Source organism: Tinamus guttatus, unplaced genomic scaffold (assembly GCF_059628265.1).
Source record: "Tinamus guttatus ecotype Peru unplaced genomic scaffold, ASM5962826v1 Tinamus_guttatus_pri_ptg000028l, whole genome shotgun sequence".
NCBI lineage: Eukaryota > Metazoa > Chordata > Aves > Tinamiformes > Tinamidae > Tinamus > Tinamus guttatus.
The window spans coordinates 88,393-105,368 of NW_028288562.1; the positions used below are offsets into that span (position 1 = coordinate 88,393).

Genomic DNA, 16,976 nt, shown 5'->3' on the forward strand with positions numbered 1-16,976 from the left:
AGTGCTTTGCTGACTTGGGTACTGGCTCTCAGTAAAACTACCTGTCTACTGCATTTTCTTGTTTACTAGTCATGATTTGGGAAGACAGTATTTAATAATAAGAAACTTTTATTTAGATGGTTCCTCATAAGGTTTTTCAGTCTCATTAATGTGTAATGTTGTATTAGAAGTCTTTCTTTCTATCCAGGTGGCATCACAGTGGTGGTACTGCGTGCTGTGCATTTCCTGTACAGCTTACTGTAGAACATACAACCTGACTTAGGTTTGTTTCCAACTGCAGGAAGAAACAGGTAAGATTAGAGGCACCTTTAGTTTTGGTCATTCCATTTCACAGAACTTAAGGCTGATGGACACTGTCATTTATATACAATTGTACTTGATAAACTAACTTTATTTTTAAGTTTATGTTTTCTAAGGAAATCTTTTTAATCCTTCAGTTTCCCGACACTTTCACATGAAGTCTGAAAGACACAGCTCATGTATCCTCCTGCAATTCTTATTTAGAATTTCAGTAGAAATTGGCCTTATAGGTATTCGGTTGTAGCTGCATATGTTTTACAGAATAGAATTTACTCCCAATTCTGCAAAGCTCGACCTGATTTTTGCCCCAACCCACACTTCACTGCAAGACAAAAAATTAAATTTTCTTTTAGCGTTAGAAATTCTTCAGTTTCAGAATGAGCGATGACATTAGAAAAGGAAGAACCCAGTTTCTTCCCATGAAGACTTGAGCTTGTGAAGTGAATGTGATACTTAGGCACATAGGTATGTATGTTAGTTTTTGTAGGATGAGGGCACAGAGTTCACACATATTTGCAGTCTTTCACCCTTGTGAATAATTGTTCATATTATTTTCAAGTATATACTCGAGGTCTCTTCTAAGGCAAAATAGTTCACTGCGATAAGGGAGGCAGGAATGATCCTGTATAAACTGGCACTCCCCCCACAGTATGAAAATTCAATCACATCTCTTAGATGTTAGTTGCACTGAACACTGTTATTTCTCTGGTTCCAATTTCAATTGAATTGGCAACTTCATTCATTACATGAAATAGTGTGTAATTGACCCCTGCCCTGAGCCAATCTTGTAGGGGAACCAATCCTGCATTTACATGGGCGCATTTGAGATCTCGCCTTTGGTATGATTTCTACCTTTTAAATTCTGCTCCCTTTTCCCTCTTTAAGCATGACCACGCGCCTGGATTGTGATAGGTTCGCAAGAGCGATGGAGAAATAATTACTAAACACGTCGCTGAAAAAGAGGATGAGGAAGTGAAATCAGACTATTCCACAACCCTACGGGAAAGAGAGAGAGGAAAAAAAAATCCTCGAGCGGATGGGGAGCGCAAATACGTGCGAGCAGAGCTGAACGACTCGGGCTTTTCCCCCGCCAACGCTTGGCTGCTCGCTCCGCTTCGGAGGCTCCAGGGGCAGATCCCGAGGCGGGCGCTGACTCGGAGCCCGCCGCGGCTCAGGGGGCCTTGGCCAGCAGATGGCAACACGCGCCCGGGCACGGGGGACGCGTAGGGATACGCCCGGCCCCCCCAAAACACGGCACGCGCCCCCCACGCGCGCGCAAACCACACACGCAGATACCGCCCCCCATCCCTTCACATCGCCCCCCGGCACCACCGCACCGCACACACACACACAACCCGCCGTGCGCGACACACACGCGCGCGGAAGCGCCGCCCCGTCCCGCCCCCGCCCGCTCCCTCTCTCCCTCCACACCGCCAATCCGCCCGCCGCCGCGCTCGCACCCACACGTACGGTCACAACATGCCTGCCTGCCTGCTGGCCTGACTGACTGACCTGGCCGCCGCTGCTCCGGACGGATTATTCACCCCGCGCTGAGGGCGCCGCGGGCTTACGGGGAGCAACCGAGCCAGCCCGCGGAGGTGGCGGCGCCTCAGGGGGGCCCGGAGGCTTCCCAGCCCCCGCCGCGGATCGCTGGAGAAGCTCGGCCAGGTACTGCGTCCCCGCGTTCCTCCGGCCCTGCCGCCGCCTTGGCGGCTGCGCCCAACCCCGAACAGCCCCCGCCGGGCTGAGCCGACCGCCCCCGGGGCCGTGACACGCGCGGCTGCCGCGGGGAGCCGTCCCAGGCCGCGGGGCGCCGCCGCGTCTTCACGCGCCGCTCGCGGCGGGAGGTGGGGAGAGCGGGGGCGACCGCTGGGGTTCGCGGCCGTTACGGGGCGCGCGCTGCTATTGGTGCAGAGCCCGTGGCGGTTAGGGGAGCGCGGCCGTTTGCGGGGCGGGAGGGGCTCGCGACCGTTGGGGCTCGCGGACGTTACGGGGCGCGCGCCGCTATTGGTTGGGGCACCCGTAGCCGTTAGGGGCACGCGGCGGTTGAGGGCACCTCTGATCGCGGTCCCCTCGGCGGGCGCGGGGGTGCCGGGGGCGGTTGCTGCCCCTGCCTCCCCTTGCCCGCCGCGGGGCGGCAGCGGGAGGCGGGTCGGCCCTGCCGGTGCCGCAGCTCCGCGCTGATCCCCGGCAGCCGCGCTGCGCTCCCCGGGATTAGAAATCGCGGCGCGGGGGGAGGAGGCGGGGGTGGCACCGGCACAAACCGCTTTGTGGCCGGCCAGCCGGGCGGCGGCGCCGCGGCCGCAGGTGACACCCGGGGCTACCGTGGCCTGGCCCACAGCGGCGCCGCAGCGCTAGGGCGGGAGGTCCCGAGGACGTTGCGGGCTCAGTGGGGCCTGCCTGCGGCAGGGCACGCCGAGGGGAGCCGGTGCTGCAGCTCCTGCCTTCCTGCTGCAGGTAACAGGGGAAAAATACGCGTATTTCTGTCCTTTCTCCTATTAAGGACTCTGTAGTTGGCCTGTGTGGCTGCCAGGGTTGTCAGAAATATGTGGATGGGTAGGGCTGGAGTACTGCGTGGTGATGTTTATGTATAGCCTTCACATGCCGTTGGATTTGGAGGCAGGAGCTGGACGATGCTGCCAGTCTTCTCCAAAAATGCTCGGGACGCTTAAAGGGTGGAGCAGATAGAGACGGTGCTGCCTATTGTGCAAGAGGTTTGTGGAAAGCTAATGCTTTTCTCCTCATAATTGTTACATTGTTTCCCTTGGCTGGAAGAGGTGATCTTTGACTTCTTTGAAAAGAAGGGAAAGTTGCAAAGAGTTGCCTTGCTAAGGAACCTGGTAGTTCTGTTTTCCCACGCAGAAGGGAGCCCCCTCTGCAATGTGGCATCTGTCTCCTCTGAGGTTGTCAGTAAGCATCTCTGCACAGAGAGAAATTGTGGTAAACTTATTTTCTTTTTGTGCACCTTTATAGTTGGTGTAACTAAAACAGAGACTTGAAAAATCTCTTCTCATCTTTCTTATCCTTTTCTATGCCAGATATGTTTTTCTATCACATATATATTGCACTTGAAGTGTTAAACTCTCAAGGGGCAAGGGGGAGGGGGAGGGATATGAGGCAAGGTCTACTAGTTACTTCAAACAGTTCTTCTTGCTCATACTTAAAAAGGGGAGAGAGGAACATGCTGTAAAAGAAGCTGAGGAATATATAAAGGTGAAATATTAATGAAGTGAAAAAGCTTCGATAGCAAAGGCATCGCACCTAACCATTCAGCAAGATTCTTGTCATCTTTACAGCTCCTCACTGCATGTGGAACTGTGTCTCTGTAGTATAAATGCAATTATTAAAAAGGGCAGCAAGATTTGTTAATATCTAGCTAGAAGAAATAATAATACGCAGACACGTTTTGCATTGGTGATCTACTCCATAGGGACTTGCCTTACCCTTCATTTCAGAGGCCGTGGTAGGACTGAGGGTTATTGCAGAAGCCCTATAAAAAAAATCAAGATTATTTTTGTAGAAATGGAAATGCTAAGGGCTGACTCGGTTCTGGAGTAGGCCAGAGGAAGGATTGGCCTTGGAAAGTTGTCTTAAAGATGTGATAATGACTGTCCATCCCCAAGTTGTTTTTTTTTTTTTTTTTTCTAGCATCCCGAGTTGAGAACATCATTCCCTAAGCAGGCATCACAGCCTCAGGAGAAGGCAATGTATGACTGTCCAGGATGTGCTGGAAGTGTGTGCCTAACAGATGGGGAATGCAGATCAGAGTTCCTTTACCCACAGGAATCTACAGCACAGGGTCCTTGTGGTGCTTTGGTTTGCTGTCATAACCTGGACTTCTGCCTTCTTGTTTGATTCTTGCTATGTGAGAAAATATACTTGCTGAAAAACAGTGGCAAATTTGGGTTCTCTGCTCTTGTAAAGGCTGCCTGGATCTTGTCAGTTGACCACTGGAAAATGGACAGAGATGGGGCAGATGTTTGCTTTTATGTTTTCCTCACAGTTCAATTTTCAGTCATTTTTTAAAAAGAAGCCTTGTCTATGCATTGCCAGGGTATTCCTGTTCTTTTCTTTAACTTCTTCAGAAAAGTTTGATAAAAATGGAATATATCTGATAAAACTTTGAAATTGGAGACAGTAGCTTAGGTATTTTCTCATAGAGTCTGACCCAGATTTTGTTGAGGCTTGAGAAAGTTTGGAAGATTTTCACCACTGTGACTTGGAGGGAAATTGGATAGCACTGGGTAGTTAAGTCTGCTAGTCACAGTAGGTGCTGAGGAAGAGTTGTCCTTTATCCCCAGGTTGGCATATGGTTGTGTTGAGCTCTCATGTCGCACAAGTTGTGTGGGTGCTGGAATTTCATTTTCCTGATTCAAGCCTAACGTCCAGCATCAGCCTTTTAGTTAAGGCTCTAAACACTGAATAACTTGTGATAAACTTGCAGTGTTTTTAGTTTGCTAGATGAGTGGTTTTATAAATTATAGGAGAGACGTGGAGATGTTGCTTCATCTGAGCAAATTACTACTCATCGGTGAAGGTTTATGGAAGTGAGTGAGGCTTTGTTGGATTATTCCTTCTGGAGTAGTTGAATGGTCAGAATTGAGTAAGGTCAATGTACAGTTTTAAAATATAGTTGTAAACTGCAGAACTGTAAGTTGCTCAGTAGGATATTTTGTTAAAATAATCTTCTTGGTACATTTTGGAAATCACCAAAATCTGCAAATTCTCTGGGCATCACGTTTTCGTAGAGTTCTAGTTCCTGGATTGTCTACTCCTATCATTGTGTTTCCAGGGATGTTCTGAAGTAAGGTGGCTGTGTATTTACCAGACTTCGGAGAAGAGAAATGCTAAGAAGGTAAGGAATGGAAACTGTGTTGTTTTTTTTCTGGGGTTACTTCATCTGATACTTTACTCTTACTAACTTTTGTGTATCAGTGCAAGTATTCATGGAAAGGGAGCCTTTTAAATGCTTCAGGTTACAAATTGATAAGAGCTGTACATTCTGTTTTTGGAAGAATAAGCAGAAGTAAGCAGAATTGAAATATATCCTGGGTCTTGTACAAATTAAGTGAACTTAAAAAAAAATTAGTGCCTCATGTTTTCACTTTGCAAGAAATTTTGCTGAAATGGTGAAAGGATTAGTCACAGAGGAAAAAAATAGGGGTGTGTCTGTGTACGTATATATAAAGTATATAATAGTGGATGAGGACTGGATTTGTAACTTGAGAAATAGTTGTGCAACTTGATCAGTTAGATGATCATTAGATTTCTTCGAAGGTTTTCTACAATGATCGTAAACTGTTATCTTGGTCAAGTTACTATATTTTTGCAGAGGACTTTAGCTATTGAACGTATTTTATGCATCATTTTGTAAAATACATTATTCCCAAACACTTAAAGTAGTACATGCAGCTTGTAAATTTTCATGCATATTTATATACTACAGTAAGGGCCTATACCTTGGAGATAATGGAAGGTGCAGCCATATATTTTCCATGCAATTCTATCAAAAACCTCCATGGCTGTTCACTAGGTAAAAGTGTAGCTATTTTTATTTGCTACTTTTTGACTTGCTGTCGGTGTGCTACTGGCAGGGTGTAGCACTCAGATAATATAAAATCTCAGGCTCCATGATTGAGTGCTGCTATATGGTGTCTTCATTGTATGGCAACAAAATGTTTGTGCTTTGCAGAGAGCCTCTGGCTTTTATCTGAAATGTGCTCTGCCTTATAGTTGTATGAAAAAAATGAGGCCAGTGTGAGAGAAGGGAAATCCCAGGCAAGGGAAACAATAAATGCAGGAAAATCTTGGATGCAGAAATGCACAGACATTTTCAAAATATCTATGTTATAGTCTATTGTATATGTTTTGTAACTCTACATAAAAAGACCACAATGAAAAAGATGCTGAATATGTTTTTGAGATGCATGATAAGATCTGGATAATGATGTTTCCATATCAATGTGAAAAGATAGTTTTAAGAGGTGTTTCCGAAGCTTTCTATATCTAAATATACTAAGCTGTCCATAGGTGGTACTATTCTTTTTTGCCCTAATTATTGCTATGAGAACCCCTATGGGTTCTGAGGTATGTATATGGAATTATTTTCTTACTTATCAGATAGGGAATTGAACCACTGACTGGGCTGAAAACGCTGAAGTTGAGAAAGAAGGCCATGTATCTGAACTTTCTCAGTACTATCCTAATGACTCAACCATATTGCTGTAGTGTTTTTGATAATTTGGCATAGAGGGAGATACTTTCTATAGATCCTGTTGCAGGATTTATGCATATAGTTATGCATCTTTTTCTCTATACAGATTAATTATTACCAGATTCTTTTTTTTTTTTTTTTTTTTTTTTTTTGTCAGTCTAGGAGAAAAGTCTTTACATCCAAAACTTTTCCAAAAGTCTTGTTTTGTTGTTAGGTTTGAGAGCAAGCAGCCATTTTTGGAATATAATGACACTTCTACATTATTTAAGAAAATACCACTTAATTTTTTATAATGCTGCATGCTAACAGGAATTTGAGATGCTCTGCTCTGTAATACTTCTGAGAGCCACAGCTACCTTCCCAAGTGAAGAACCATTTGTGACAGACTGGTAGGAAGCCTTAAAAATACTTTTTGCCCATACGTTCTGTAGTGTAAATCACTGTTTCTGAAAATATATTGATTCTAGTGTATTTACAGCTTTGGTTTTCTTCTTTCCCATTTTCCTTCTTTCTCTGTTGCTTTTGGGCCTTTTTCCTGCTCCTGCTTTGGTGCACCATCTTGATGTGATCTTTTCAAATGTTTTAGTGGGAAAATATCAGCTCCTAAGTGATGTGCCAATTGTATAGCATGATGTTATTTAGATTTAGCTGAGAAATGCTCAACAGTTTCCTCATTCATGTATTGTATATTATGTTATAATTAGAGGCAGAGCATCTGAGGCAATGACACCAATGCAAATGTCACCTTCTAATGGTGTTAGTGTATCATGGCGACCAGCAAAATCTCAGACACCCCCCCCCCTTTTTTTTTTTTTTTTTTTTTTTTTTTAAATCTTGGTATTATTATGGAATATGGTGTGCTGAAGTGATTATGGCAGGTTTTGTTCCCTCTCTAAGTAACCAAATAACAGAAGTTTGGAAAGCCTTTGTACTGTGCTCTGTATCCTGAGTAGGACCTAACTCTTCAGCGCTGCAGTGAGTATGCAACTCAAGTGTTCAGCTGTCCTGTTGTGTGTTGTGTTGGTGTATTGCATACCATTTTTATACTATATGACTGGCGGATGGAGAGGAGAAAAGTCAAGTCAGTTTTGGCCATACCAGCCAGTACTGGAACTGTTACAGGTGTGGCTGTAGATATATTCTCTGATATTTTTGCCATTTTCTGATGTGAAAATGGGTGTACAAGGAATATGATATGCAAATGTGATGGAAGGTGATATACTTGTTCTGAATAGCAAAATAATATGGTTTGGTTTTGTGTTTTATGTGGATTCTCAAGTGTCTTTTAGCTAGTTGGTGCAGTAATTATGGTGTGGATAAAAAACTCGGTCATCCTTTCTTTTAGTGTTTTGAACCCAGCTTTTTATATATAAATAGTGATTTTTTGAGAAATTTTAGACCCATAAGGCAATAGCAAAATTGCTATGGATTTGAATGAGATCTTGATTTTTACCCTGCAGTAATAATTTCCTGTCTGTTCTTCTTAAGTTAGTGTGCTTCTTACAACATTTTTTTTTCATGGTCTCCTTTTTGAAAGGTTATTGAACTTGCCTTGCTCTCATAGTTTTAGCTAGATCATTGAACTCAGTACTGCTAAAAATTGTCATCAAAAGTTTCTTAAAATCTGTTGAGAGTGCAGAGCAATAAGCATAGGATTTTCAGAGTGGTCATGAAATAGCAGATGAAATGGATATGAGTAAGTTCAGTGGTTCTAAAAGGAAACTGACAGGCACTTATGTTGTACCAAAAGAATTTATGCAAGGGTGCAATAGCAGGTAGGAAATGCAACATTTGTAGGCTTTACAAAGTCCAGTTGGAGCAGAGTTTAAAAAGACCAGGGATGTTAAAGGTTTTCCTGCTTTTGAAATATTCAGAGATGGAGAATACAGAGAAAGTAGTTTATCGCCTGTTAAAGGTGATAACCACAAATATGATCTTTCTATCTGCTAAACTTAATTTAACAGCTGGTAAACTCTTGAGCATCTGCTGAAGTGAGGGAAGAAAAATAGGCATAGGAGAAGTGGTGGGGAATAACAGAAAATATGTCTGTTCTGTTCTTCCAGCTCTGTGTCTTTTTTCCACTCTGCCCTAAAAAGGCTTTTGGAAGAAATTCAGGGATTAGCCACAAGGTAATCCCTGTTTTTTGTCTCAGACCTTATTTTAACATCCTAGCCTTGGTCAAATAGGCTTTTTTGGTAGCTGACTGGGTAGGGGGAATAATGCCTGATCAAATTTCAAATCAGTCTTCAATACTGGCTCAGAGCTCTTAATAAGGGAGAAATGGACAAATAGGGACTTGGATCTGTTACTGATAGGCTTTGATTTTGATACAACTTTTTAACATGTGAAAATCAAAACCAGAAGCTATGGGGCTGTTTTAGACTATCATGTGTGTAGCTTTGCTACACTTGTGTGCATCTTGAGCATATAGAAAAGTCTGTTTGAATTGCTTCATTTATTATCTGTTATGAGTTAAGAGCATGGATCTTTGTCAGGGGGCACAAATTTTATGCATATAATAAAAATGGTAGCAGGGGTGTGTGTCTGTATATGTCTATATATGCACATATATATAGTCTTTGTGAAAGAAGGTAGGTTGCAGAACTTTCAGTTGAAAATTAGGTTCTGTTCTAGATGTGAAATAGTGAATGTTATGTAAAAGTTCAGGCTTGGGAAGGATTTAGTCATAACTTAAATGTTCCTGTTCAGTAAAATCCAAAAGTAGTTAAGTTCACAGGTAGTACAATTTAAAATCCACTCTCAGATCTCTAAATAGTTAATAGCTGTAGTGAGAAAATAACCAAAATAACATCCTGTCTTTAGGAAGCTTTTGTGCATGATATTACTGAAATGTGCATGTTGGCAATACTGACCTTGCAACCTTAGTTCAAACCCTAAGATTCATTGGACTCAGGATGACAATAGGACTTGAAGAAGATGGGCAAGGAGTTACTGTTGGTAAAGGGTGTTAGAGTTTTAGACTTTTTCTGTATTTTATTTCGTGCAATCATGTGCATTTGACTGTGATCCTAGAGTTTAGTTGTCTTCATCAAAGTTTATAGTGATTCTGTGTGCTTTGAAAACACTTGAGCAACTGAACTGAGATGATTCGCTCTTCCTTGCATTTTGCAATTGCTTGGGACAATGCATGTAACCTCCAAAATGCTGAAGCTGAACAGTAGAGAAATTACAAAGCACTTACCCAGCACTATATCTTTATGTAGCATTTTCTAAATATAGACAGTCCTTGGCCTAAAGTGTTTATATAGTGTAAATAAAATAAGACTTGATATGACACAGAACAGCTTGAGATGGGCATGAGAGCTATTGGGGAGGAACTGAAAAAATTGTTTGAAATCAAGGGCTTGAAGGAGACTGCCTTGAAAGGACAGTGAAGATGCTCCCAAGAATATATGGTAGTTTGAATTATTTTTTTTGCCCATCTGAAGTTTTTCATACTGGTTTTCAAACACTTATTTCTCTCTAATTTAGCCAGTAAGAGGAGTAAACACACTAAATCTTAGGGGATATTTTTTTTTAAGCCCTACACTAAAAGCTGTTTACAAGTGTGTATTATGGAGATAGATCCTCAGTTTACATTACAGTTTCTTGTCGTACTGCTTCTTGTAGTGCAGCCAAATACACCTATTGCCAGTAACTCCTGTTTGGCCTTACATTTATTCTTATTCTAAGCAGGGATTGCTGAGGGCTGAGTGAAAGAAACGTGGAAAAGGCAGGCAATGTATTGGCTCCTGAACCACAGAGCTTCTATCACCTCTTCCTTGGTGTTTTGTTGTTTCTCTTGCATCCCTCTAGAACTTGCTTCTGTCTTGGAAATCAAAAATGGAGCCTTGCAAACCTGTGGCAAGATCTGTATTGCTCACAAGATAAATGAAAACATGAAAATATCTTATCCTGCTTCCAGATTAAGAGTTATACTGCCCTACTGTCTCTGTGCGCCCCTTATTATGTTTATCTGGATTGGATATTTTTGACTTTCTTGCTTTCAAGAATATTTGTGAAAAGGATGGAAGTCTCAAAACCAGTTAAGTTTTAGTAAGCTTTATGCAGGGAGAGACAGACTCTTGTAAGTTTTGTAGTTAGGAGAAGAGCTGTCCTGGTCAACTCATTCTCTGTTCAGATCCAGGAGTTAACCTGGGAGAGGAAACTTGACTGTGTCTTGGCTGCTGTAGCTTCGGAGACATTTAAATAGACTAATCACAACACACAAATTCATAGGAAGCTAGGCCCGGTGAGATTTGACGCTCATAATGATGTGTAAGGAAAAGCCTAAAAAGTTTTCTTAAGGTTTTCTTCAGATGGTCTTTCTTCCTCCCTCCCTCTAGGTTATTTTTATACAGCCTTATTGAAAAGTGTAGGGTGGGGCACTCAGAGCCCTTGACCAACGCCTGCCTGGTGAGGAGGGATTTGTTGCTGTATACATTTACACCATCTTAAGATTCTTCTCTGGTTTTGTTTTTAATACCTACCTACCTGAGGTCTTCAGGAAGCATTTTGTGGATATGGAGCTTGTGTTGAACAGCAACTTTTGTATTGTTTTGTTATGGAGCTCTTGTCTGAAAACATACTGCCTTTTTAAGTTGGTCTTCTGTCTTTGGCGACTAGCAGATTTTGTCAACAGAAGTGCAAAATGCCAGACTTTTCCTTGTAAAGTGTTGAATAAGGATAGGGAAAATCCCAAACAATGCCTTCAGATATACTCTCTGCAACTCAAGAAGATTCAGATTAATTGATTAATGTTTTTCTTTTGAACTACTGCAGCTAAATACTTGTAAAGAGAGACAAAGATGTGCCAGCATTGAGAACTGTATAGCCAACTGGCCCTAGTGTAGGACACTCAAGGCAAGATCCCAACAAGAGATATCCAGCAGAAGATGGGAAATGAGCAAAATATCTTATGTAGCCATTTAACATCTCTCTGCTACCTTTAGTTTAAGGAGATGCATTGAGAAGTAGGAATAAACTTTAAGGGAATGTTTTCCTATGGAATGGTAAAATTGCTGTTGCAGCAAAAATACCAGCTTTTCTCAACTCTGTGGCAAAAGCAATTTGTAAAATCCAAATAGACCACAGTGTGCAATCTTGCCAACATTTTTATTAGTCTGTTACTGTAGTAGGAAAAGGATATAAAAATAAAGGCGTACTCTGTTACAAAAGATTTTTCATATGTACAGAACTATGTTTACTTCAGTCTTTTTGCTAGATTTAGAAAGCATAATATATATTTCAACTGTATTTGATCACAAGTCATGCTGAAGAATACCACGTAGAATAATTAATGAAGTTTGCCATAGACTGTGAAAAATAATGATATAATATGAGTGTTTGGCATAATAACAAAACCAAAATCCTTCACATGTGGTTAAGTTTGAAAACAAGTTGGACAGAACACCGTGATTATTCAAGGGTATGTTTATACATAAAATTAACTTGGTTTGCTCTATTAGTCAGGTGTGTATTCCTGCATTCCTGTAAAAGCTTTTGCTTAGCTTGTGTGTGGAAAAATGCACCTGTTTGCCATTTAAAATTTTAATGCCAACGTATGTATATGCAGGTTACAACAAAATGAGTCCAGCGCAAAGCATCCTTTTTAAACTGGAGTTCTTGCTTTGGCACTGCAGCAGTTTTGTATTTGCCAGTGTCAGTTGCACTTCAGTTCCAGACAGATGATTATGCATGCGTATTGGGTGGGCCTTTTGTAATTTATCAATTATGAGTTATTTTTGTTCAGGAAAATTGTGTTTAAAGGGATATTTTATTATCTGGAACACCACAAACCTATAACGCTTAGAGGTTTGCCGGGGGGATTTAATGAATTTGTGACAATGGAAACAATTACAGGGGTGGTGGAAAGAATCCTTGAATGTATTATTTTTATTTCCCTGGAGTTAATCTTCACATATCAAAGTAAATTAAGCAGAATATGCTGCTTAGATTCTTTTTGGATTCCCAAGTCAGAAGCTATTATGAATGAAATGTAATTCTTTTTACTCCCTGTCCTACAATCTTTACTCAAAATATGCTTCTAGCGAAGTCAGTATAATTGCAAAATCGTATTTTGCATCCGCTCATGGTATTAAGGGACAGGTACCAGTCACTGTGGTATAGTTAGGTGAAGCATGTGCTGTGATGTTTCAGATGATGTTTAGCTTCATTATTTTTATGATTCTATCTCTCTCTCTAAGTAGATTGCTGCTATTAGTTAATAAATGAAATAAAAATAAGCAATGTTTTCCTGTAATGAATGCTAAGTCCTAGTCAGTCATATCATTTGGGAAAGACTTTTACAAAAGGTGCAATTTTTTGTTATAGCTCAAGTTCCACATCACCTGAAGACATTCTGGAGATATGTGCTTTGTTCAAGTGGAAGGTGAGGCTCATTGTGGTCAATTTAGTGGCCTTCTGGTTTTCCTGCTGAATGGCATCTACCCAAGAAGTCTCATTTGATGGAAACTGGAATCATATCCTGGCTGGATATGATCCTTGTCTAGAAATAGTTGCATGCAAAGATGAATTTCAGTATAATCCCCCAAACTGTTCACTATGCTGTGCTAATCCGTCCAGCTTCTAAGGCCACCAGTAGGCCTTAGAAGTTTATGCCATCTCTCTTGGTGCTTTTCTTTGCTTCACCATAAGGCATATTGTGAGCAGCTTGACAAGCTGCCAGTGTATCGTAACGGTTCATGCTGTATTTATCTTCTGTCTGTCCTTTGGGCTCTCTCTGCTCTCATGGAACAGCATTTAGCTGAGATGATACCTATTCTCAGACCCTTTGCCTCGTTTACCCAGCGTAATGACTTTACATTTGGGATTTTTTTTTTTTTACTATTTGATCTGAACAACACCTTTCACCATGAAGTTTTGGTAAGCAGCAGGTCTCCCAAGTCTATTATAAAAGCAGCAGCAAGTGGAACTATATGTCTTCCAGTACATTCCTCTTGAGGGTTTTAGTGCTCACAGGCTGGTTCTACTTTGCTTGAGATGTTAGCTGAATACTTCTCCAAATCAGAACCACTTAAATGACTGTACTATTCAGCTGTTTTTCTGTATTGTGTTCATTTCATCCTGCTTCCTGTTCTTGCACTTTACCATTTTTGTTTGTTGGGGCTCGATTTGCAACCCCAGGGTGGGGCTTGTCTTATAGTCCCAGCAGAACAATAACTTGGTGGCAACTCCTCCTACTTTATGGTGTGAATGAGCTAGGGTTATTGAACAGAATATGACTACTTGTGATTGAAGTGGAGGAGCAGGCTCGTTTTGAAGAGCTGAGTGAGGCGCACAATGCCCAGCAATATATTCCATTCTGAAGTACCTTATTGATTTAAATCACATTTTGTCAACGTCCTGGACGTAATAAACAATATGCCATTAAAGCTAATAATGACCTCTATGTGCGTTTCAGAAAATGCTATCATTACTGAAAAGCTAGGTTAATCTCTCCCTAAATCCATAAGTAATTCAGGCCATTACTGTGGTTGCAACATTTGTCCCTAGAAAACATAGACCAGTCAAGTGATGGAGACGAGGAGAATAACCTGCAGATACAAAATCTGAGAACCAAACCCTCTATTTAAGCATTTAAAAATACTGTTTCAGCAACAATTGCTTTTTTTTTTCTTTAAAATTTCTTCTTTTTTAATTTTCACATTTGAAGATTTAGATATGCTCTTTATTTTTCCCCATAGATTGTATTTAAATGAAATATTAATTCAAGACATGAAATTGGTCATGTCACTACTCGAATGCAGATAAGAAGGAATATATGTCTAAAAGATTTTAAATTTCATGGTGGAAGTACTTTAAAGTTTTGAGTGTGAGGGAGAAGACCTTGCTTAATTTGAATTATTTACACAGCTAGATGAAAAGAACAAGCATTTTCTGAAATTATCAAGCTTACAGATTTTTGGTTTAGGGGTTTTTTTTCCCCTCTCCCTGTTTAGTATTCTCTCAAGATCAGTCGTGTTGTAAAAATACATTTAAAACATGTTGAAAGAAGATGAATGAGATGTAGCCAGTTTCAAAACAAACCTCTCTAAAATGTGCTCTTCGTAAATGGGTAGTAAATGGAGAGCTTCTTGCTAAAGGATGTAATGAAAGGTAAAAGTTGGTGTATTTTCAAGGAAATATGGGACAAGCTTATGGAAGAGCAGTCTATTGGCAAGTATGTAGAAATCCTTCTCTGAGATGGAAATGGTAGGAGATGGGGAGCATTTCTGAGGAACTATGCTGTATCCATCTTGGACATCAGGTTTTGCCAGGATCTGAGGCAGGACTGCAGGCTGGCCCTATCTTTGCTCTGGTGTGGCATGACCATTCTGAGGCTCTTGCTGACAGTTTCCTCAGTAAGTGTTTAGAACTGTGCAAATGAAGAGCTGAACAGATCACAGTGTGAAAAGCAGTTTGGCTGTGTTGCTGGCATGACTTCTTTTAAATATCAATTCTTCAACTTTCACATTCCAGATGAACAAAAAGGTTGGTAACATATACATAATAAGGGAGATTCAATTTCCAAGAGTGATCTGAGCTGCATAATAAGATGAACTAACTCAGTGGCACAGTGTTCATTTTAATAAGCTAAATTAAACATCATATGAGTGGAAGTAGAGATTTAGGTCACCATTAAACTACATTTGGAAAACACTGTCTTGATGAAATTGGTGAGTAACCAATCCCCACGGCATGCTGGGCTGACTGCAATATGTCCCTACGTAAGGAACAGAAATAAAGCAGCTTTTCCTGCTATGTATTTTATAAGTAGGATTGCTTGCTGGAATGAATCTGTTTGGTGTCTTAGACCAAAAATTACAATGTTGACTTGAGAAGGGTTTTAAAAAAAAGCAAGGAATGCTCATTCAGGAGTCAGAACATCAATCTTACCCTGATGAATTAAAACCGGTCTTTCTGGATTAGTAGGGGAAAAAAAAAAGATAAATACAAATGCAGAAATACATATTATATATATATATGTATGTACATATATGTGTATATATATATATACAAACACACATATACATGGTAATGGAAATATATATATATGTATATATGTATTTTTCCTATCTATCTTATATACATACACATATATATATAGGAGGGATCTTCTTGAAATAGAGAGGTTTTTAGGTACAGTTACCATTTGAAAGTAAAACAAGAGATGCTATAAAATCTGCAATCTGCGTACAAAGGAATTAAACTATATAGACTGTTCATGGTGTGTTGCTTGTCATTGTTGCTTTGTGCCTAAAACCTGGGGATGCTGGAATTGTATTGTGTGATGTACAATATCACGTAGGAAATTTTATTATAAAACTCTGTTCAATTGTTTTTGTAGGAGAAATTAAATGACATTGTAAATTAGAGATTTCAAATTTGGCTATTGAGACCAGCTCAATGACCAAAAAGATCATAAGAAATGTTCATCTGGACTTTCATCTTTAGAGGTTACGAAATAGCTAAAAGGGATTAGAAAAAAAAAAAAAGCAGAAAGTATTGAAATAATTATTTTTAAAGAACACTCTGTTCCTCCATCCAGATATTTATTGCAGTGTTGCATAGAAGATATAATACAGAAGTATTTTTCACCATTCATGCTAGTTTTGTTTTTTCTCTCTCTACTTCTCTTTGTGTTTTTTTTTTTTTTTTCTCCTAGAACATGATCTAACCTCATCCATCCTGTTCTTAAACACCAGGACAGTCTCTTAAGAAGAAAGGTGGTGGAGAGAGGTTAATGGATTTAATTAGTTTTCACGGGACTTAAAAAATAAATACAGATAAAATTCATTTTGTCATGGAAGCGTGTTTTCTGCAAGCCTATATGTTGATTTTAAATAGGGCTTAAAATCTTTATTGGAGTTTATTTTATATAGCACAAGTGTTAGGATGGCCCAAGTTTTGTGGGGTAGAAAGAGGGATCCAGATCCAGACAAGTGTTTCTTTGTGCCCTTAACTGCCAATGTGCGTGAGCAGCATCTCTGTTGCAAGCCTGGGTGTGCATGAGGAGGCGTTCAGCACTGTGCTCATTGCTGAAGCAGCTGTTCTGTGTCTCTCCCAGGTGACGGGCCAGATGGTCATGTCCCACGTGTCAGGTATGGTCTACAGGCTGTCCTCTGGATCATCCGAATGGTTAGCCAGGGTCCACAGCCCTCGTGGGATGTTGCTTTGTTAGCCAAAGTGGGTTTCCAAAAACATTGTGGTCTGTTTGTGACAGTACACTTAAGATTTTGAGAAGAATGACAGTAATAATGAAAAAGGGCAATTGACCACTCAGAAATTGATGGTTACAGATTTTGGTAACCTGAAACGTACACCTCCCAGCCCTGCAACACACTTAGAACGGCTTTCCTTGCTATCTGCTGGCCTCTTGCCTCTTATATCTGTGGACATACGCAGTTACAGTCAGTCACTCTGTACCCTCCCTTAGCACTTTGTGCCAGGAGGAGCCCTC

General features: G+C 40.8%; 1 protein-coding gene across 1 annotated transcript in view; it reads left to right on the top strand.

The window, feature by feature from the left end:
* Window positions 1-1,838: 1,838 nt before the first annotated feature.
* Window positions 1,839-16,976, top strand: part of CCSER1 (coiled-coil serine rich protein 1) — a 517,309-nt gene continuing 502,171 nt past the window's right edge. The window contains exon 1 of the mRNA XM_088529607.1: window positions 1,839-1,968. The gene's annotated coding sequence lies outside the window, so the exon portion shown is untranslated. The remainder of the gene's footprint in view (window positions 1,969-16,976) is intronic.